This window comes from Gekko japonicus, unplaced genomic scaffold, assembly GCF_001447785.1.
Source record: "Gekko japonicus isolate JY-2015 unplaced genomic scaffold, Gekko_japonicus_V1.1 scaffold150, whole genome shotgun sequence".
NCBI lineage: Eukaryota > Metazoa > Chordata > Lepidosauria > Squamata > Gekkonidae > Gekko > Gekko japonicus.
Genome location: NW_015160839.1, coordinates 1,420,847 through 1,442,670, shown reverse-complemented (window position 1 = coordinate 1,442,670; position 21,824 = coordinate 1,420,847). Strand labels below are relative to the sequence as shown.

Genomic DNA, 21,824 nt, shown 5'->3' with positions numbered 1-21,824 from the left:
AAGGACAGCTCTTGTCAGAACTATGGCTTGCCCCAGGTCATCCAGCCAGGTGCAAGTGGAGGAGTGGGGAATCAGACCCGGTTCTCCCAGATTAGAGTCCGCACACTTAACCACTACACCAAACTGGCGTTTTGTAGATTTCTTTTTTAGATTTTAGATTTCTTTCTCTCCCTATTCCCTGCCGTGTGATTCCAAACTGTATTTTAGTGTTTGTACATTATGCAAGACTGGCTCCCACCCCACCCCCACTCTTCCTATCAATATGAATTAACCTAGGTAAGTTTGGGGAACGATTACGCAGGTTTTTTTCCTTTCAGGCAGCAGCTTTGCGTAGGTCGTCTGGGGTGACTGTGAAATAGATACGAGGTTAATCATCAGGTGGTCTTGGAAACTGAGGACTGTGGCTTCCTTGACTGAGTCAATCCATTTTAGGTTGGATCTTCAACTTTTCCTAGCATGATTATCTTTTCCAGTGAATGTATAGTCTCAGGTTAACAGTGAAATGATACACTGGAAGCATATTGAGGAAGCAACAATGCTCATCGCAGAAGAAAAGATGCAGATTGTGTTGTCCACACTAGCTCTTAAATCAGCAGTGGTCACATTTTGACAATTTCAGATTGCACTGTAGTTGGTGTTCTTTGTTCAGCAGATTATTTAATATAGCTGCTTGAAGCAAAACTAATTGAGTTGGATCTATCCAATAGCCTTGTATCTTCGGAACATTAATTGTAAAACAATGTCCCTGGTGAGAAAATGCCATACTGTTTTGGAGGCAGAGGGTGTCTTGATTGATGGCATATTCCTTCCATTGGATTTGGAGGGCAGGGCTAGCTTCCAGCTTCTAGAAAGAAAAGCCAGCAAGGTTGGGAAAAGGCCTAGATGCAACAAGACAGAGCTCTTCCTAACTTTGGGCACAGGAAGCTTAAAAACGAGTCCTGTTCCCAAATCTGATGGGAGAAATCACCTACCAGTGAGGACACCCTCCCGAACTCCAGGAAGAAGGGATGTTCGTTGAAAAATCTAGTGTTTCTCCCTCTGAGGTGGAGGACATTGTGGCGTCCTCTCTTTAGGGTAGACTGGTTTTCCCTTTTAATGTGCTCTTTGCTTTTGTAAACGGGGTAGTTTCTGCTGCCACCATGAATTCAAGGACTTCCAAAACTTCTCTCCTTTGCTGTTGGTAATGTGACCTTGAGTCTGGGCTTTTCAGGGATCTATGTGGTCCTGAGGAAAGATAGTACTGTATTCTGGGATAAACTTGAACAAAAGATGATTTATTGAAATAAGAACAAAATATGAGGTTGGTTATTCTGTTTGGATATAAGGGACTTGTAAATATGTCTGTCAAATGTATCACACACACTGTCCTTCTGACATGAAGATCCCACTCTGACAGGAATCTCTTTTAACAGGCTTAGCTCTTTGCACTATAGCTTCTATTTCACCACTCTGGAGTCTCACAGACCCTTCTCATAGCTCCTTCACAATTTTAGCTTTTACAGACCTGTATTCTGAACTCTTTACTCTTTAAGTTTTCACACAGAACAATAATAACCCTCACTGACTGAACACACTAATTGAACAATTCCAACTGATTTTCCTAACTGTCTCTCATAACTGACACACCCACACAGATTCACTTCAAAAACCCCTCCCACACTCTGTCATCCACCAATCACAGCACATTTGTCTCTCTCAATCACTCTAGTCTACTAACTATGCACTCCAACCAAGCACACACACACTCATAAAACAAGGAATCATTACAGACATCTCTATGGATTATTCCCACCGTGCCTTTAGGGAGACAGGAAATAGTTTTTTCCTCTTCCTGTTGGTGCCCTCGGAATAGCCCATCCCCCAGTTTTGTTCCTGCCTCACTAGGGAGCAGCAGCATAGGCTTGGCTAAGCTTCAGCTCTACTTTCTTTCATCTCAGGTTTTTCATATTTCTTTTTTTCCTCGCTTCTTGCCGCCTTGCCCTCCTTCTCCTTGTTCCTCTTTTCCTTTCTCTTGGTGCTTCCTCATGGAAGCAAAGTTTTGGAGGAGAACGAGGTCTTCGAACCCGAAGACAGTGATCCCCGTGACTGCCCGAATGGTGGGAAAGGAAGCTCCCACCACTTTCTCTTCGGGCAAAGAGGACGCTCTGCACGGAGCAGAGGAAACAGCTGCTAGAGGCGCCACAGGGACCAACCTGCCTTTGAGACTAGATCGCATTCCCTCATCGGCCGCAGCAGGATCGCCCAGAAACACCACCAGGAGCCCAGCAAAGAAGAGCCTGCCATTTTTGCAGCGTGCCCAAAGCATACTGGCGGCCATTTTGAGGGTCCAGCCTTTGGCTCTGGTACCCTCCAGTGACTTCTCCTGGGGGACTTGGACACAGAAGGGGCTCTCCAGCACTCCCCTTCAGACCAGCCCAACACAGAGGACGGCCTGAGACTGTCCGAATTGAGTGGTAAGGCGCCCATGGCGGGGCCCCTTTTACAGCCTGCTGAGCTTATGGCCTTAATCCGGCAGGCTGTTCAGCAAGAGGCGCCTTCCTTGCATACCAGAACAGGGAACCTGGCACAAGGGTCCTTGCCTCTTCAAGCAGAGTCCCTTCCCTCCCCAGCCCACCAAGGCAGCGCAGAGGGGGAGGAAGAGTCCAATTCTCCTTCCATAGATGATAGAGAGGAAGGAAAATTTCTATCTGAGGATGTGGAAGAGGAAATCAAACTTCCTGAACAATCTAGCAGGTTCTTCAAGGTTGAAGATTATCAGTACTTTTCTTCCTCCCCCAGAATACCAGAGGGCTTCTAAGACCAAGTTTAAGTCCAAGTGCAAGGGGAATTCTGAGTTTTTTTGCCCCTGAGCAGTACTCTGAGAAGGTTTTTCCTTTCCCGGAATCATTCGAGTTCCAGCTGAGGGCAGAATGGGACAGACCTGTGGTCAACAAACAGTACCCTGCACTGGTTAAGAAGCTCTATGCCTTATCTAATTATGCTAATGAGTTATTGCAGGTGTCTCCTGTGGATGGTCCTGTAGCAGTGATCCAATCCTCTGGACTTCTGTCGGAAGACAGCCAGGGCACCATCAGAAATCCCACTGACAAGAAGGCGGAGGCAACCCTCAGAAGGATCCATGTGGCAATTGCCATGATGGTAAGGGCAGCTTCTACAGCATCCATCGCCTCACGTGCAGCCATAGTGTGGATTTGCACTTTGATCCAACTGATCCCTGAAGACAATCGTGGATTGCTGGAGGGTGCGTCTCGCATCCTCAAGGCGAATTCATTCACAGCTGATGCCACCCTTGACATCCTTGCTTTTGTCTCATGGGCCATGGCATCTACGGAAGTAGTTAGAAGATTTCTTTGGCTCTGGGCATGGCCAGCTGATGCGCTCTCCAAGTCCATTGACACGGCCTATCCGTTCCAAGGGGATTGGCTCTTCGGAGACGCTCTGGGCAAGATCCTGGTCGAGACTCGGGATAAGAAAAAGGCCATGCCCAGGTCCATCCAACGGCCAGAAAGACGCAGCAATCATTCCTTTCATACGCAACACTCCCTGGCAAGGTTCCGCCAAGAACCAAAGAGGACACAGTGGGACCAATCCAAATCGTCTGGCAAGCAAACCCCCTTCGGAGCTAGATTCCACAAGCCACCCTTCAACAAGAGTGACAGAGGGGAACATGACTCTAAACCTAAACAGGCCTGACTATGTGTCGCTCCCAGTGGGGGGCGCCTTCTTCTCTACTGTTTGGGCTAAATCTCAGGCAGACGCCTGGGCAGTGAAGACCGTATAGAGTTTTGCCCCCTTCCACTGGAAAGGTTTCCGAGGTCTCCAGTCAGCAAATCTACAGACAAGAGGACCATTGTCAACAAGGCGATACACCACCTTCTACACATCAGAGCCATAGAACCAGCTCCTCCTGCTGAGCAGGGTCAGGGCGTTTATTCGATACTGTCCATGGTACCTAAGAAAAATGGCGACTGGAGAGCCATCCTCGATCTCAAGTTTCGAAACAGATACATCAGACTCCATCACTTTCGCATGGAGGCGCTGAAGGCGATCGCGGACTCTTCGTTGCCAAATGAGTTCCTGACTTCTATAGATCTTACGGAGGCCTACCTCCATGTTCCTATCTATCCTGCACACAAGCGTTTTCTTCGTTTTTGCGTATACAATCAGTACTTCCAGTACAGGGTGCTTCCATTCGGGCTCTCCATGGCGCATGGGTGTTCTCCAAGCTGGTCATCAATCCTGTGGTGCTTCTCAGGAGCCAGGGGATCCACGTTCACCCATACCTCGACGATCTTCTGGTTCGGGCCAACTGCTATTCATATTCTATCAAGAACACCAAAGCCACTCTGGAGTGCTTCCAAATACATGGGTTCCTGATCAACCTCGACCAGAGCTCTTCAGCCCACACAGAGACTCGAACATCTGGGAGCCATCATTGACACTACTCGCAATGCCCTCCTTCTATCATTGCCCAAGGTCAGAAAGATCAGAGAGATGGCGTCATTAGTTTATCGCAGCAGGTGTTCTTCTTTGTTGGACTTGGCCAGGCTGTTGGGCCTGATGGCCTCCTGCATAGACACAGTCCAGTGGGCACGTCTCCATGCCAAGGCCCTGCGATGTTTTCTTTGCCCCTACCAGCGTTTAATCAAGGAAAAGAGGTCAGTCAATCTTCGGGTTCCTCACAAGACCAAATCCAGTCTTCGCTGGTGGATAACTTCAGGCAACTTGAGAGGGGGCAAGGAGTACTACTGACCAAGGAGATCTTCACAGACGCAAGTCTACAGAGCTGGGGAGCAACACTGGAGGACTCCCCAGTTCAAGAAGAGATGGAGTCCAGCAGAGGCACGATTACCCATCAATCTGTTGGAACTCAGAGCGATCTTTCATGCTTTGAATCACTTCCAGCCTTCTCTCCGCAGCTTGCATGTCTTGATACGGATAGACAGCATCTCCGCCAAGGTGTACATCAACAAGCAGGGCGGTTCTTGGTCCTCTCGACTACATTGAGAGGCGATGAAGATTCTCAGAGAGGAACGTCACGGCAGTTTGGGCGGAACACATCAGAGGGGTCGACAACATTCAGGCGGATTGGCTCAGCAGGTGGACTATTCAGGAGGGAGAGTGGTCTCTCCATCCCGAGCTTTTTCGTCTGATTGTGCGTCTGTTGGGGTAACCAGCAGTAGATCTGTTCGCCAACGAACCACCAGCTACCACGTTTCTTCACTCAGTACTTCCACAGAGCAGCGGAGGCAACGGATGCGTTGATGTCCCCCTGGCTGAGAGGTCTCCTCTACGCATTCCCGCCGTTCATTTTACTCTCCAGGACTATGCAGAATCCCAGAACTCGGGGTGGAGGTTATCCTGGTGGCCCCCAGTTGGGCACATCAGCCGTGGCTCTCAACTCTGAAGGAGATGGTGGTCACTCCTCCACTGGTTCTTCCAGTAAGGCCAGACATGCTGTCGCAGGGCCCAGTTTGGCCGTGTCTGGAGATTGAATGGAGCAACCTCTGCAGTTTAGGCTATTCTGACAAGGTCAAGGAAACCATGCTGTCTTCCAGAAGACAATCTACGATCCATATTTACAACACTACCTGGAAGGTTTTCGTGTGGTTGTACCGGCGTAAAAGGGTGGATCCTCTGTTACCCTTGGTTGCCTCGGTGCTTGCCTTCTTGCAGGAAGGTCTGGACTCTGGTCTGAAATCCGCCACACTGCATAGACAAATGGTAGCTCTGTCCACGGTGCTACCCCCCTTGGGGGGATTCAAACTAACCAAGCATTATCACGTGCAGCTGTTTCTGCAGGGTGCAACAGTAAAATCTCCTCCACAGGTGCATAATTTTCCAATGGAGGTTGAACACGGTTCTAGTAGCACTCATGAGATCTCCTTTTGAGCCCTTAAGAGAAGTGGGGCTGAGGTGGCTGCGGATGAAGACCTTGTTTCTGGTAGCCATAACTTCAGCACGAAGGGTTTCTGAGCTTGGTGCATTGTCAGTCAGGTCCTCTTTATACACCTTCCACAAGGACAAGGTCGTTCTCTGTCCGGATCCAACCTTTCAACCTAAGGTTTTCTTAGCCCAAACATCCCAGAGAATTTGAGTGGCACACTCTGGATGTCAGAAGAGCCCTCAAGATCTAAATTTCAAGGATGGAAACCTGGTGTAAGACAAATACTATGTTGGTTAACATCTCTCTTCCTTGGAAGAGAGACAGAATGCCCAAGGCCGCGATAAGTACAGTTCTTCAGTCCTGCATCACAGAGGCATACAAAGCTATGGAGCAGGACACCCCCACTAGAGTTACAGTGCACTCTCTTCGGAGCGCGGCCACCAACGCTGCATTCATCCACAGGGCCTCAGTGGAGGAGGTGTGCAAGGCATCTACTTGGTCTTCTATCTCGACATTTGTGTGCCATTACAAAGGCGAATGCTGCCTTTGGAAGAAGAGTTCTACAGCACGTCGTAACACTGGAAGAAGATGATGACCCACCCGAATGAGGGACACTGCTCTGGGAGTTCCCATAGAGATGACCTCCACCTCAGAGGGAGAACGGCCATTGGCACTTATCGTGAAGGGTCCTTCTCCTCTGAGGTCAGGAGGACATCTCGGCCCTCTTGCTTCTTAATCATTTTTCTGTTTATTGCTATGCTGATCTCTTCTTCCCCTCTGATCTATTTGACTCTACTGTTATAGTTGACAAGTTATAATTCTTGTTAGAGTTATGTTTCTCAGTTATATTTTATAGGGCAAGGCGGTTAAGTTAGCTTGAGAGCACTGCTTTCAGAGTCCCATAACTGGAGAATGGGCTATTCCGAAGGCGCCAACAGGAAGAGGAAAAAACTATTTCCTGCCTCCTTCAAGGCACGGTGGGAATAACCCATAGAGATGTCCTCCTGACCTCATAGGAGAAGGACCCTTCACGGTAAGTGCCAATGGCCGTTCATGCATCACTATTCATAAAGACTGCTTTACTTGCTCAGACCCCCAAAGTCTAGTACCATCTGTATCTTCACCAGTGGTCGTCAAGAACCACGTGTGAAGTTTAGAAGCATGTTTGGATGGAGATAACAGGATGCAGCTATTTTCTTCCAGCTCTTAGTCATCAGAAATAACATTCCTTCTGGATACAAAGGTTTTAGCTGTCGTGGCTAGTAGCCCTCCGTAGGCCCATCCTTCATTAATTTTGTGTAGTTGTTTTAAAAAGCAGCTGAAGTCAGTGGCTTGCACCATATCTTATGGTCATTCTCTGTAAAGCCCTTGAGTTTACTTCTCTAAACTGCTCAGTGAGAACCAAAGTAACTATAGGCTTCCCAGCCTGCTGGAGCTCTCTCAGAGCGGGATGGGGAGGATAGATTAGCATAATGATGGATGAAGGGAAGACGTGAATCTCTCATTTTGGTGGTGGTGGGGATATCTTTATGCTGAGTTTCTTCAAAATCCACCTCACTGTTCTGCTCATGTGTCGATGAAGTCAAATCTGTATGGCTTCTCATTGCATGGAATAATTCCAGGACATGGCTGTAGCTAGTAGAATTAATAAACACCTCACTGCAGGCAGCCTCTGATTTTTCAAGCACTGGTGTCTCATTCCTAGAGGATATGAGATGATAGCCAGTATGCCTGGCTCAGAGGAGTACATTTGGGATTGCAGCACTTTGAAAACAGGGACTTTGCTCCCATTTCAGCACTTAACTAGAGGGCTGTTCTGTGTGACAGGAAGAGAGAGACCCTTCAAAGCAAGAGCACATGGATAATTTTAAATAAAGCATCATTTTTAATTACAATTCCCTGTCCTGACTGCTGTGGATTCTTTCACTGGAGAGCTGCCAAAACAAGACCACCTTTCCTGAATGATTACGTGAGTGTGGGAAGTTAATGTGGCTAGACTCTTTCTCGCTCATTAATATTGGCCCTACTATATGATTTGTGCTAAATCTGGACAGAGAGTTTGCTGCTGTGGTGTGCCTGTAAGGGTTTGATAGTTTAGCTCTTAAAGGATGCACTTTCTTTGTGGACCCAGTTTAGTGTAACCTAGGAGATATGCAAGCCCCCGTGTTCAAATTCATTACAGTGGTGTGTGTGAAGAGGGGACTAATGATACTACTATTTTACTTCGTATGTAGCACAGATTTGCTGGTAGGTGATATACCAAGAGTGGGTTACCAAGCCTCTGAAAGTGAGTTGCAAGCTACTCCCTGCCTTTTCCATTGCTGTCTTCTGTATTTTGGAACCCAAGATCTGACCCTGGAAACAGTATCTTCCACGTCACACATTAGTTGGCATTTTTTCTTCACTGCATATACATGTTGATCAACAGACACCTTGTGAAGTAGGTGGGGCTGAGAGAATTTGGAGAGAACTGTGACTGGCCCAAGGTCACCCAGCAGGCTTCATGTGGAGGAGTGGGGAATCAAACCCAGTACTCCAGATTAGAATCTGCTGCTCTTAACCACTACACCACACTAGGAGATAAGAGAGGTGATCGCATCAAGGCTGAAAATTTGAGAGCCTTAAGTATACAGGTTGAAAGCTAGCACAGTTGCAAGACTAGAATATTTACTTCAGGTGTGGGAGATTAAGCTTCCAACTGAGGGTCGCTGGGTGATCCTTGGCAAGTCACTATTTTTCCACATGGAGCGTGATGAAGGAATCCTGGTTCAAAACGAACTCTGCTTATCCATGAAGGTGCACAGGTTAACCAGAACACCTGCCCCCAACAGGACACTAAACTGGAATTAATTCTGCTTTAGAATCTCAGTTGGGCAGGGGTTCTTATTCAGTTCAACCTATGCACCTGTATTCATACATCATCAGTAGATGGAGTTAGTTTTGAACAAAGATTCCTTCTCTCTCTGCATGAGAAGGGGGGGTCACACAAGCATGTATGACGAGAGGAGATGGATTTATACCCCACCCTTCATTACCTGAAGGAATCTCAGAGCGGCTTACAATCTTCTTTCCCTTCCCTTCCCTTCCCTTCCCCTCCCCACAACAGACACCGTGCAGGCGGGGCTGAGAGAGCTCGAGGACTGCTCTTGAGAGAACAGCTCTGAGAGAACTTGTGACTGACCCAAGGTCACACCAGCAGCTGCATGTGAAGGAGTGGCGGGAATCAAACCTGGTTCTCCCAGATTAGAGGCCGCACTCCTAACCACTACAAACAAGCTGGGCTCATGTCCAGTGTATTTGATTGCAGTTAAATTTGGCATCTGAATGATGCCCAGCAGATTCTCTCTGGAGACAACCTTAAATTAAAAAAAAAAAGATTCTGCGAGGAAAAAGGAAAGCAAGTGAGCATCCTCATCTGAGGTACACAAGCCTGCAAAGTCCAAGACGTGCACGTCATAGCAAGCTCCAGGATTTTAATATTTAATAGACTGAAGGAAGATGTCTCTTCTTGCCTGAGGGATAAATAGCTCTGAAATGTCTTGTCTTCCCCACTTATCATAGCTGAAATACACACGTTCTTCTTCTTCAGAAATCAAGCATCTTCTGATCTCTAGCCTTTTCTGTGTACAATACACATATAAACAGTTGCTGCAATACAGTATGCGATTGTGTTCTGCTTGGTCCTTGGCCTCTGTTAGTTCTGGGCATAGCCTGTGAGTAGAAATTTTGCTCAGAATCCTTGCATGGATATCAAAGGAGACAAACAAATCTACAACCCTGCAATGTTGTGTGTCTGTAATTAGCTTCCAGCTATCATCCAAACTCTCAAATCAAAAGTAGAGAGTAAATATTAAACAGTGTCACGTGCACTGTTAGTTCCGCAGTAGTAAAACTCTTCCATCTTTAAGAAATTATATAAACACGTACCCTTCTAGATAATATAAATCATCTATTTGTTCCAAAATTGGTATGTTATAATAACTACATCAAGTAAATTATATGCAGTCTTCTTCAAGAAATCTGAAGTACAATTGAGAGTTTGGGTTTTAATCAATGGTTTTCTTTCCTTGTGGTGATTTAATTCCTGTTGATTTTTGAAATCAGTTCACCCTGGAGCTTTGACAAGTAGCTTTGATTTCCAAGGAGCCCACGCACTGGAATCAGCTTCCATTGTAAGGTGGTGTTAAGTGATTAAAAAAAAAAAAAAACACCCTTCTAACTCTTTGCTACGAGAACACGGTTCGAAGATATGAAACTACCTTATACTGAATTGGACCATTGATCCATCTGGCTCAGTATTGTGTACTCCGATGGACAGCAGCTCTCCGAGCTCCTTTTCAGCAACTGCCAGGTTTAACCCTTGGCACGTCCTACATGAACAGCAAGCATACAGTCATCAGCGAGCTGAACCACAACCTCTTCCACAAAGTGATAGAAGCTGCTTAAACCAGCATAGGATAGCAGAATGTAATCCTAAAAACATGTAATAGAAAGTAAGCCCCATCTAACAACTTGGAAGTTGGGTGGATATGCAGTGGCTCTGGACAACCTGACAAAGAGACCCTAGCCAACCATATCATTCACTCTGGACATAAAACTCTCCTGATACATTAAATGCTCATTCTGTGGCTTGCAAAGAGCTACAGTTCACAGTTATCATTAACCAAAAGAGCTGTGTTTACTTCCATTCCTTTTTTTGGTGAGTATTTTGTGTGTGCGCATGCGCACACACACATTCCTGGAAGTCATAGTTGACTGCTGGTGACCCCTAGTGGGGCTTGGGCGTTTCAGAGAGGTGGCTTACTCTAGCCTGCCTCTGCATCCCAGCCCTGGTATTCCATGGAAGTCTCCCATCCAGGTACTTGCCAGGGTCGGCCCTGCTTAGCTTCCGAGTTCTGATAAGATCGGGCTTGCCTGGGCTATCTGGGTCAGGGCTGTTTACTTCCATTCCTGATGAGAGGCCCGCAGCTCAGAGAGGCTTGCAGTTCTTTCAAGCTGGTTAACTACCTGCCAGCTTCAGTCCCTGCCTGAAATGTTGGGCAGATGCCACATTGAACAGTGCTCCGAAGAGCCAAACAGCTGGGCAGTCAGAGTCGGGGGGGGGGACTTCGGAGGTGCTGTCAGAGATGGGTGACATATCTTCCATGAAATCTCTTCCATGAAAAACCTGATATCATGGCCAAAGTGATGTCACACCATCTCCAATGGTGATTATTTTTTCTTCCTCCCACTGGCCACTGGAGTGCCAGCAAGCACATGGTGATGCTAGCCACATGTGGCTCCTGAGCCACTGAGTAAGTATCACTGCACTAAATCAAGAGTTTAGAGAGGTGTGTGTGGTTCCTTAAAGACTGAACACATAAACCTAAGAAAAAAAGGCAATATAGTCTTAGTATGAATACCACGTCTTCTGTACTGTTCTCTAGTTAAAGGAAATGGATCAGAAGAAGTTTTTTTTTTTTTTAAATCAATTAGAAAAACTTAAACAGGATTCCATGTAGAAGTGGCCCAGTATTTTTTTTTTACAGAAGACAAATCTGTCTCTTGCATACAGCCGGTATGGCCATCACATGTGACACTGATTTCTCTGCAGTGTCATGCGAGACTCAACTTGAAATGGTTATTCTCCTTTGGAAATGTAAATTAGATTTTCTTTTTAATCCATTGGTGTGTCCTCTGACCAGTCTGGAAATAGACAAAAGTGTTAATCCAGCCGATGCATCCTGCTACCCCAGGAAAAGAAAAATCTACCAGGCAGGGCTATATAAATTTGAAGTTCCTCCAGCCCTAATCGCTTTGTCAGTATTGATATGGGAAGCACCTGAAGTAATGCTCATTGTATAACACCGACTTTATGATCCTTAGTTTAGAAATGTTACTCTGATTTCTAAACGTATCTACAAGTGCTGCACAAGAAATACAGGGTTTTTTTAAAACATAAGCAGACATGGCCACAGATCAGTATTTCAAAGGTGCAGTAAATCTGACTGACTTCCAAGAGGCGAGTCGCGAGAAACATTTTAAATATGTACAGTTCACAGATGCATTGTGAGGGTGAAAGTGAAATATGACTCTCTAGTTACTTGTAACAGTATGTGGCTTAGTTACCTCCAGTAAATAAGAAATCAGTCCTGGATGTTTGCCTGGTTTAAAAGGAATCCAGACACCACACCCTGGACATGCACAGATGGGCTAAAATAGCCCCTGCCTTGCTGACAGCTTGCAAAGGCAGGTCATGTCAGCTAAACTGGAAAACTTCCCAGACACTTGGGCCTGAAATGACCCCTGTCATCCATGAACTTGATAGGGCAGGGCCAGCTGCATACTCCTCTCGTAGCTTAACAGCTCACGCAGACGGATCAGCCAGACAGCAGTGGAGAAATGTTGGTAATTCCTTGATGGCAAAAGGAAATAATCTCTGATTTAAGAGGTATATAATATGTTTGAGTAGAAAGAGCAATAGACTTACGTTCTTAGTCCACTTCCCCGTTTTCATATTCTTGGTGGTAAACATGGCGTTTGCATCAAGGCTGGTCTGTTTACTGCTCCTTCTCATTCAAGCTGCTTTGATCATCTTGCAGGGACGTGGCTGTGCTTTCCTATAGGCAGGAAGGGTAATGCAAAACCTGGCATTGTTCATGCACTTCTTGACAATGGTCTCACTGTTACAACTTTTTATGCACGTGTGTGATATTAGCCATTCTGTGCGTTAAAGTGGGTTGTAGTCCATGAAAACTTGTGATGCAATAAATCTGTTAGTCTGAGATTCCGCAAGGCATTATTATTCACGGTTGTAAAGCCTCCTTGAGGATGGGAAACATTTCAGAGCTATAAGCAACTAAAAGGTTCTAGGGCACAAGTAGAAAGGACAGACAGCCACATTTCTCCTCCAGTCCGTATTATCACAGATAAGCCCTTTTCACCTCTACTGCCCCTTTATTCCTAGTTCTAAGGGAAGCAGATTTCTAGGAAAAGTCGGACTCGACTGTACGACTGAACAACAACAACAACAAAACCATCTGGGGTCCAAAACATTGTCTCCTACAGTATGAAGAGTTTCAGTTCTGGCACCAACACAGAGTGTCGTTTATATCTGTTATCTCCCACGAAGAAGCCGGAAAATCCTGTCTGCCACCCTGCTGCGATGGAGTCATTTCAGTCCAAAAGGTAGCTCTCGTCTCTTACTGATGGATACTGTTAGTGCCGTGGTAAATTTTGAGACACAGACAGTTCGGAGGCCAGTTCTTGCCTCTTATTTCATGTTTACAGTCCCTTCTGGAGGAACTATTGTGCATTCAATACACGGCTTGCCAATAGAGACCCATTTGTTTGAACGTACATCCCTGCTCTGAGGTGACTTGATACAGTTGATGAACTGGCTGGGTTGACTCCTGTAACCCTTAATTGCAATAATCTTTTATTATTATTCAGGTTTGAATAAACAGGACTCCACTAAAGGAAGGAGCAAAGGCCTTTAAAAACTGGGTACTCAAACCACACTGGCAAGGTAGGCTGATCTGCCCTTCCGGTTCCTTGCTGTTATAGAATGAAAGGTCAGCAGACAAACTTGATGGTTATTGTGCAGTTACTGGATTGCGTGGAACCACACATCACATCCTTGGGTGCTCGTACAAACTCTCCACTCCTAACATGAGGCTCTTATCTGGGAGTATTTGCTGCTAGTTCTTGCTGTGGGGCCCAAGCCTCTGACCAATTTAAGTTCTCACTCATGGCTGATACCTTTTAACTGCAGGCAGTTGTACGGATCAGTGAAAAAGCGCACACCAGGAACAAGGCTGCCTGCCTCTCTTCTTTTGGTATGCTCATTCTCTTGTCTCCTTTTCATGTTCTGTCTTTAAATGAAATGTCTGCTTTTTTGCAGTCACTCCTTTCTGACCTTCCTTTTACCGACCTTCCTTTTTTCTTTCACGGCACATACCTCTTGCTGAGAAAGAGGCATCCCAAACTTCAAAGTTGGCTGGAAGTGATAATCAGAGTGTGCCGTAGAGAGGGTGTAATAAACTGGTTGTTCTTGGCTTTTGGTCTGAACTAGTCAAGTTGCTCCCAGATTCTTCTTCTTTTGTAAATAGGAGCAGGGCGTTTACAAAATAAGCTCTAACAGTAGTTAAGATACCTTGTGCTGTTGTTTTTAATATTCTTGAATAGTCCTAATTGAAATAACACAATGAAATATCCTGATTTAGTAGCTTGAATTTCTTGGTACTTAGGTGAGGTGTAACAGGAGTAAGCTTCAGTATTGTGCTGTGGAGTGCCTGCTACTATAAACTTTGGACAGGGGAGTCTTTCCCTGTTCGGAAAGCATATGGTGTACCTCAGATGTGTAGGCAGTAAGCAATAGAAGTACAAAGTGTTCCAGATCTATGTGCCTTACGCTACTTTGGAAGTCACTGTTACCATGTACCCTTGTAATTTCAATACTGTTGATAGAGCCAAAGGAGCTCCTCCATTAGCATGTCACAGCCTGGGGAACTCCTACAAGCTAATGACTCAGCCCTACCCTCACCAGTGTTCCCTCTAAGCTGAGTTGGTGTGAGCTAGCTCATAGTTTTTCAGCCTCTGGCTCACGCATTTTTGTCTTAGTTCAGGAAGGGTGGCTCCAGAGCAAACTCATGGATGCAGTAGCCAAAACACCTGCTCACAACTTTAAAGCTGGTAGCTCACAATGCAGAATTTTTGCTCACAAGACTCCACAGCTTAGAGGGAACATTGATCACCTTCCTGAGTAGATATAAATTACCTGCCTACCATTTTTCTTCTCACCTTGACACAGAGAGTACGCCATCTTTCTGTGTTATATCTCCGAGGATGCCAGTCACAGCTGCTGGTGAAACGTCAGGTCCTACAATGCCAAGACCATGGCCATACAGCCCGGAAAATCTACAGCAACTAAAGGAGCATTTGTTAATGTCAAAGGCCTTGGTAAGGATATGTGGCACAGAACACCATAGTGTTCATGCAAGTCACTGAGCCACTGCTGGATAATCAGGAATCAAAAATGCATAAGAGGATGTACCCAGGCATTGATAATTGCTAAGGAGCTGGTCTTTGGCCAGCTTCTGGAAAGCCGAAACTAGAAAGCACTGATGAAGATTTATGAAACGCTGCCTTATCTCTATTCAAGATGACAGGGGCTATCCTTTGGTCGCTTTTACATTCTGCTCTCTGTGGGCCACTTGACACAATTTCCTTTTTCCTCCCATAGAGACCCATAATTTTCTGCTTCTCGTGTGTATATGCTGAGTAGTTTTCAATTTTACATTAATGGAAGTTAAAGGGAAATAGTTGGAATTTTGTTAAAGACTTGCTTTCTAGTGTAAGGTTGCACCTACACAGAGAAAGAATTGGGATATTGGTTTTTGTAATGTGCATCATTCATGCACCTTCAGCTGAAAACTTCCCAAAAGGTATGACCCTCGGGGGTGGGGGGATTCTGAATGGTAAACACTTTTTCTTAACTGCTGCATCAGCATAAGTTATCTAGAACAATGTTAAATTTTTAATAAAGTCTCGATCTTGTAGTCTTCCTATAGCTTGGATATGCATGCTTTATTTTTCCTTTACCTCATACAAATGCAAAAATACCCACTTACAGAGTGGGAGGGGAGACTGAACAGTCAGGTCCTCTAGCAGAATATATGGGATATGGAAGACACGGGATATGGAGTAAACATGTAACGGTGCCTTACCAATTAGTCAGACCGCCAGACCATCTAGGTCTGTGTGCTCCCGCTGGCACCAGCTTTTCAGGGTCTCATGCAGAGAAGGCCTGAGGGGCTGTGGCTCAGTGGAAGAGCCTCTACTTTACATGCAGAAGGTCCCAGGTTGAATCCCCAATATCTCCAGTTAAAAGGATTAGGCAGTAGGTGATGTGAAAGACTTCTGTCTTAGACTTGGGGAGCTGCTGCTGGTCTGAGTAGACAATACTGATTTTGATGGACCAAGGGTCTGATTCAATATAAAGCAGCTTCATGGTCACTAATGTTGCCAGACTGGTGGTTTTTCTACTGTGCCAGGTCAGGCAGCTGGCTCCCTACCTGTCACGCCCTGACCTTGCCACCATAATCCATCCAATGGTCACCTCCAGACTGGATTACTGTCACTCTATGTGGGGCTACCCTTGAGGGTGACCTGGAAACTCCAGCTGGTACAGAATGCAGCAGCATGGATCCTTATTGAGTCAGTTTGGTGTAGTGGTTAAGTGCGCTAGTGGTCCCTGTAGATCAGAACGTATTAGTGGTCCCAGGCATCTAATCTGGGAGAACCGGGTTTGATTTCCCCACTGCTCCACTTGCACCTGCTGATGTGACCTTGGGTCAGTCAGAAGCTCTGACACAGCTGTCCTTGAAAAAGAGCAGTTTGTGTCAGAGTTCTCTCAGCCCCACCTACTTCACAGCGGTGTCTGTTGTGGGGAGGGGGAAGGGAAAGGAATTTGTAAGCCGCTCTGAGACTCCAAGTGAAGGGCGGGGTATAAAACAAATCTCTTCTTCTTCTTCTTCTCTTCTTATTGGGGTACCACACACAGCACATATCTATTCTGTGCTGTGACAGCTGCATTGGCTTCCGGTGGAGTACTGGATCAGAGTCAAGGTCTTGGTATTGACCTTCAAGGCTCTTAATGGTTAGACCAATATACTTTCAGGACTGTCTCTCCTGGTATATCCCTAGAAGAGCATTGCACTCTGTAGATCAGAACTTATTAGTGGTCCCTGGCCCAAGAGATGTCCAGCTGTCCTCGATCAGAGCCAGGGCATCCTCTGCCCTGGCTCCAACCTGCTGGAACTCTCTGCTGAATAACATTCATGCCCTGTGGGACTTGTTACAGTTCCACAGGGCATGCAAGACAGAGGTGTTCTGCCAGGCATCTGGTTGAGGACAGCGATGGATCCATCTTGGCACTCCCACCTCCCTGCTCTACCCCATGAAGCAGCAGTACTATTGGGATTTTAGTGCCATCTTTACTTAAATTGCTGTGTTTTATTCTACTGGTTTTAATCTGTTTTACTTGATGTTTTATATGATTATGTTGTACACAGCCCTGAGCCCAGTTTTACAGGGAAGGGCAGTTGATATATCCCAATTATTGTTGTTGCTGTTGTTATTGTTATTATTAATAATATTTGTTGTTGTTGAGTCCGACTCTTCGCGACCCCATGGACCACATCACACCAGACCCTTTTGTTTTCCGTTGTGCTCCGGAGTTGCTTAATTCATCGATAACACTGTCTAACCATCTCATCCTTTGCTGTCTCCTTCTTTTTCCTTCAGTCTTTCTCAGCATCAGGGTCTTCTCCAGTGAGTGCTCCTCATTTGGTGGCCAAAGTATTTGAGCTTCAGCTTCAGTATCTGGCTTTCTAGGGAACAGTCAGGGTTGATTTCTTTTAGGATTGACTGATTCGATCTCCTTGAAGTCCAAGGGACTCTCCAGCACCATAATTCAAAAGAATCTATTCTTCGGTGCTCGGCCTTTCGTATGGTCCAACCCTTACAGCCATACATGACTACTGGGAATACCATTGCTTTGACCATGCGGACTTTTGTTGGCAGGGTGATGTCTCTACTTTTTATTATGCTGTCTAGGTTTGCCATCGCTTTCCTCCCAAGGAGCAGGCGTCTTTTAATTTCATGGCTGCAGTCACCGTCTTCAGTGATCTTGGATCCCAGGAACGTGAAGTCTGTCACTGCTTCCATGACTTCTCCTTTTATTTGCCAAGGAGCGATGGGGTCAGATGCCATGATCTTAAGTTTTTTTGATGTTGAGTTTCAAGCGAACGTTTGCACTCTCCTCTTTCATAGTTGGCAAGAGGCTCTTTAGGTCCTCTTCACTTTCTGCCATTAGAGTGGTATCGTCTGCATATCTGAGGTTGTTGATGTTTTTCTCAGCAGTCTTAAATCACAGCAGCTTGTGATTCATCCAGGCCTGCATTTTGTAAGATGTACTCTGCATATAAATTAAATAAGCAAGGTGACAATATACATCCTTGTCATACTCCTTTTCCTATGCTAAACCAATCAGTTGTTCCATATCCGGTTTTAACTGTTGCTTCTTGACCCTTATAGAGGTTTCTTAAGAGACATGTGAGGTGGTCTGGTACTCCCATCCAATGCTCCCTCTAAGCTGTGAAGCCTTGTAAGCAAAAATTCTACTTTGTATGAGCGATTTGGCTACTGCATAAATTAGTTTGCTTTGGCTCCATCCTCCCTGAGCTAAGACAAAATGTGTAAGCCAGAGGCTAAAAAACTGTGAGCTGGCTCACACTAACTCAGCTTAGAGGGAACACTGCTCCCATCTCTTTAAGGACTTGCCGTAGTTTGTTGTGATCCACACAATCAAAGGCTTTAGCGTAGTCAATGAAGCAGTAGATGTTTTTCTGGTACTCCCTTGGTTTCTCCATAATCCAGCGAATGTTGGCAATTTGATCTCTAGTTCCTCTACCTCTTTGAAACTCAGCTTGTAGTTCTGGCAGCTCTCTATCCACGTATTGCTGAAGCCTAGCTTGTAGGATCTTGAGCATGACCTCGCTAGTGTGTGAAATGTGCAATTCTGCAATAGTTTGAACATTCCTTGGCTTTGCCCTTCTTTGGGATTGGAATGTAAACTGTCCTTTTCCAGTCCTGTGGCCACTGTTGCGTTTTCCAAATTTGCTGGCATATTGAATGCAGGACTTGAACAGCATCATCTTTTAAGACTTTGAATAGCTCAGCTGGGATACCATCACCTCCACTAGCTTTGTTGTTAGCAATGCTTTCTAAGGCCCATTTGATTTCGCACTCCAGAATGTCTGGCTCGATAATATATATTGTTATTCATATTTATATCTTGGATTTATAGCCCTCCCCCCACCACAACAGGGCTCGGAGCAGGTAACAACAACTTCTTACAGTATTTATTTATTTGATTTGTACCCTGCCCTCCCTGCCAAGGCAGGCTCAGGGCGGCTTACATAAAAATAGCGACAGATAAAACAACAATATAAGTATCAGCATAAAACAGCACATAGTTACTAAAAACAGTTTGTATAGTGGTGGCAGTACAATAGTAGCAGTGTACATAATAAGCATACAGTCAGTGGTAGGTTTCCCTGTCGGCAAGCTAAGCCTGGATGATGATATTGGCACTGGGCCTTAGATGGTAAATTGCGGCTCCTTACCTAAAAGCCTGGCGGAAGAGCTCCGTTTTACAGGCCCTGTAGTACTAATAATAGTATTCGACAGTACTAACAGTACTAATAGATGTCACATGAAAAGGAAATCACAATGTAGTGTCCCTTCTCTGGGGGTGGGAGGAGAGTAAATATCCTACAACTGATCAAATGAGGAAATAACAGACACAGAATGTGGAGGAGGGGGGGAGGAAAAGAGAGAAGTCAGTCTAGAAAGGGAACCGTCGCTGCCCTCAGCCATAAGCCTGGTGGAATATCTCTTATCTTGCAGGCCCTGCGGAACTGAATCAAATCCTGCAGGGCCTGGGTCTCACTCGGCAGAACATTCCATCAGGTTAGAGCCAGGGCGAAAAAAGCCCTTGTTCTGGTTTAGGACAGCCGGATGCTTTTCGGGGCAGGGATCACCCGTAGGTTGCTATCCATTGAGTGTAAAGGTCTTGTGGGGGGGGGGTGTAACAGGAGAAGTGGTCCTGAAGAAATGCTGGTCCCAGACCATTTAGTGCTTAAAGGTTAATACCAAAACCTTTAACCTTGACCCAGTATTCAACCTGAAGCCATTGTAGCTGGCAGAACACCGGTTGAATGTGGTCTCTGAGCGAGGTTCCCGTGAGAACACATGCTGCTGCATTCTGGACCAATTGCATTTTCCAGGTCAGTCCCAAGGTTGGCCCTGAGTAGAGCAAGTTACAGTAATCTAATCTGGAAGTGACCATTGCGTGGATTGCTGTGGGTAAATCAGGGTGAGACAGGAAGGGGACCAATTGCCTATTCTGGCGCAGATGGAAAAATGCCAGTCTGGCCATATTTGTGACCTGGGCCTCCATTGAAAGGCTGGCACTGGTGTTCAAGGCACATCATCAAGAGCCCGGACTTGGCACCCTCACCCCAAATTTCCCCGGCCCAGCCACAGAACCTCCAGATGGGTTTCATTTCAGTCAGCTCTGTTTCTACCAACCAACCACAGCCTCCAAACCCTCTGCCAAAATACCTTGGGAGGTATTCAGCTGGCCGGCTATCAACTGATATAGCTGGGTGTCATCTGCATACTGGTGACACCCCAGCCCCAAACTCTGTACCAGCTGGGCTGAATTGGTCCAATATTGGACCCAAAGATGGCCAAGGGGCCTCCAGTTCTTATACTGTATCAGTGTTGGCAGGCAGGTCCTGGTGGAGCAAAAATACTTTATTCGCAAAAAAGCTTGCAAAAGCCTCACAGCTGATTGTCAGATTTCTAACATTTTGGGTTCCCTCTGAAAGGGAAGTTAAAGATCTAATTACTTTAAATAATTGTGCTGGACGAGAGCTAGTGGATGCAATGGAGGCCGCATAAAATTCCTTCTTTGCAACCTTCACCGCCATCTCATAGGATCTCATAAATATCCTATAAGATGTTCTTGTGGCTTTGTCACAAGTCTGTTGCCAAACTCACAAAAGCTTTCTAAGCTCCCGCTTCATCCTCCGAAGCTCCAAGGAATACCAAGGTGCCAATTTGGAATGGGGGCAAAGAGGGTGTCGGGGATCAATTTTCTTGATGGCTTCAGAAAGATGGCTATGCCAGTCATCTATCAGCACATCCAACGAGTCTCCAGGGGTGCACTGGATCCCACAGAGCATTCTGGAATCAAATTGGTTCCATCAGTCTCTGCGGGTGAGCATAAATCAGCTCAGCACCTATGCAGGGAGTGGCTGGGACACCCAGATGGGCCTTCAGGGCAAAGTGGTCCGACTGTGGCACTGCATCAATAGCAGCCAGAGCCACATCTATCCCCATGAGGAATTCCAAAAAGCACCCAAGACTGCCCGAAAGCATCTGGAACCACCCAGCACCACTTGGAGGCTGTCCAAGCTGACAGCAGGCCAAGCTCGTTCAGAGTCGACAGCAAGGCCGGCAGTAGGTGGGCTCGCTCAAGGGCAGCAGTGGGGCTGCTAATAAGTGAGGCTGCTGGTAGGCCACCAGCAAGAATCGACAGCAACCACGAGGTGTTGACCAATGGTCTAGGCAGGCCATGCCAGTGGATAACAGTAGGGTTGCCCCATGAAAAGACAAAATACCCCATTGGCCGTCCTCACCCACTCCTCAGAAGCCCCATCGGCAAACAGTGGATTCCAAAGTTAGTGTATTGTCCCACAGATTCAGCTGCAATTTCACTAGCTGGCAGTTTCCCACGCCTAGCTAGCTGCTTCCAATGATTTCTCGTGATGGGAAGGGGGGCTGTCCTCATGGGATATTCACAGTGATTTCCTGACTATTTCCTGGAAAATTCACAGGGAGTGCGAGAGTGTGGTATTTTAAGTCCAAAAGTTCCACTCCGGTCTCCAATGATAAGTTTGCTAAATTTGCTGATAATTTTTGCTAATGATTTTGCTAATAAAAATCCTTTGAATGGGAGCTCACATTTAACGCTCCTGCCACAGTGCCATCTTGAAAAAAAGTATAAGAATATCTCTCCTTATATATAATTGAGTAAGAACATTCTATATGAACATTCTAAATTTGGCCCCTTTAGTGTATGGACGCTTGAACTGTCAGTCAGAAGACGCTGGCTGGGTTGACTGGCTGCTTTGTGCAGTCCCGCCCAGCGTTTCAAGGTCTTTTGCATATGGAAGCTGATTGGACTTCACTGCATTCCACACCTCAAACTCACCCCCCTCCCCGCAAGGCAGTTGGAATGTCAGTTGCATATGGAACCTTCAAGGTCTTTTGCATATGGAAGCTGATTGGACTTCACTCCATTCCACACCTCATACTCCCCCCC

The 21,824-nt window shown here is 46.1% G+C and overlaps 1 protein-coding gene across 3 annotated transcripts in view; it reads left to right on the top strand.

Annotated features, from left to right (window-relative positions):
• ZNF609 (zinc finger protein 609) overlaps nucleotides 1–21,824 on the top strand; it is a 105,807-nt gene that overhangs the window by 42,293 nt on the left and 41,690 nt on the right. The window lies entirely within an intron of this gene.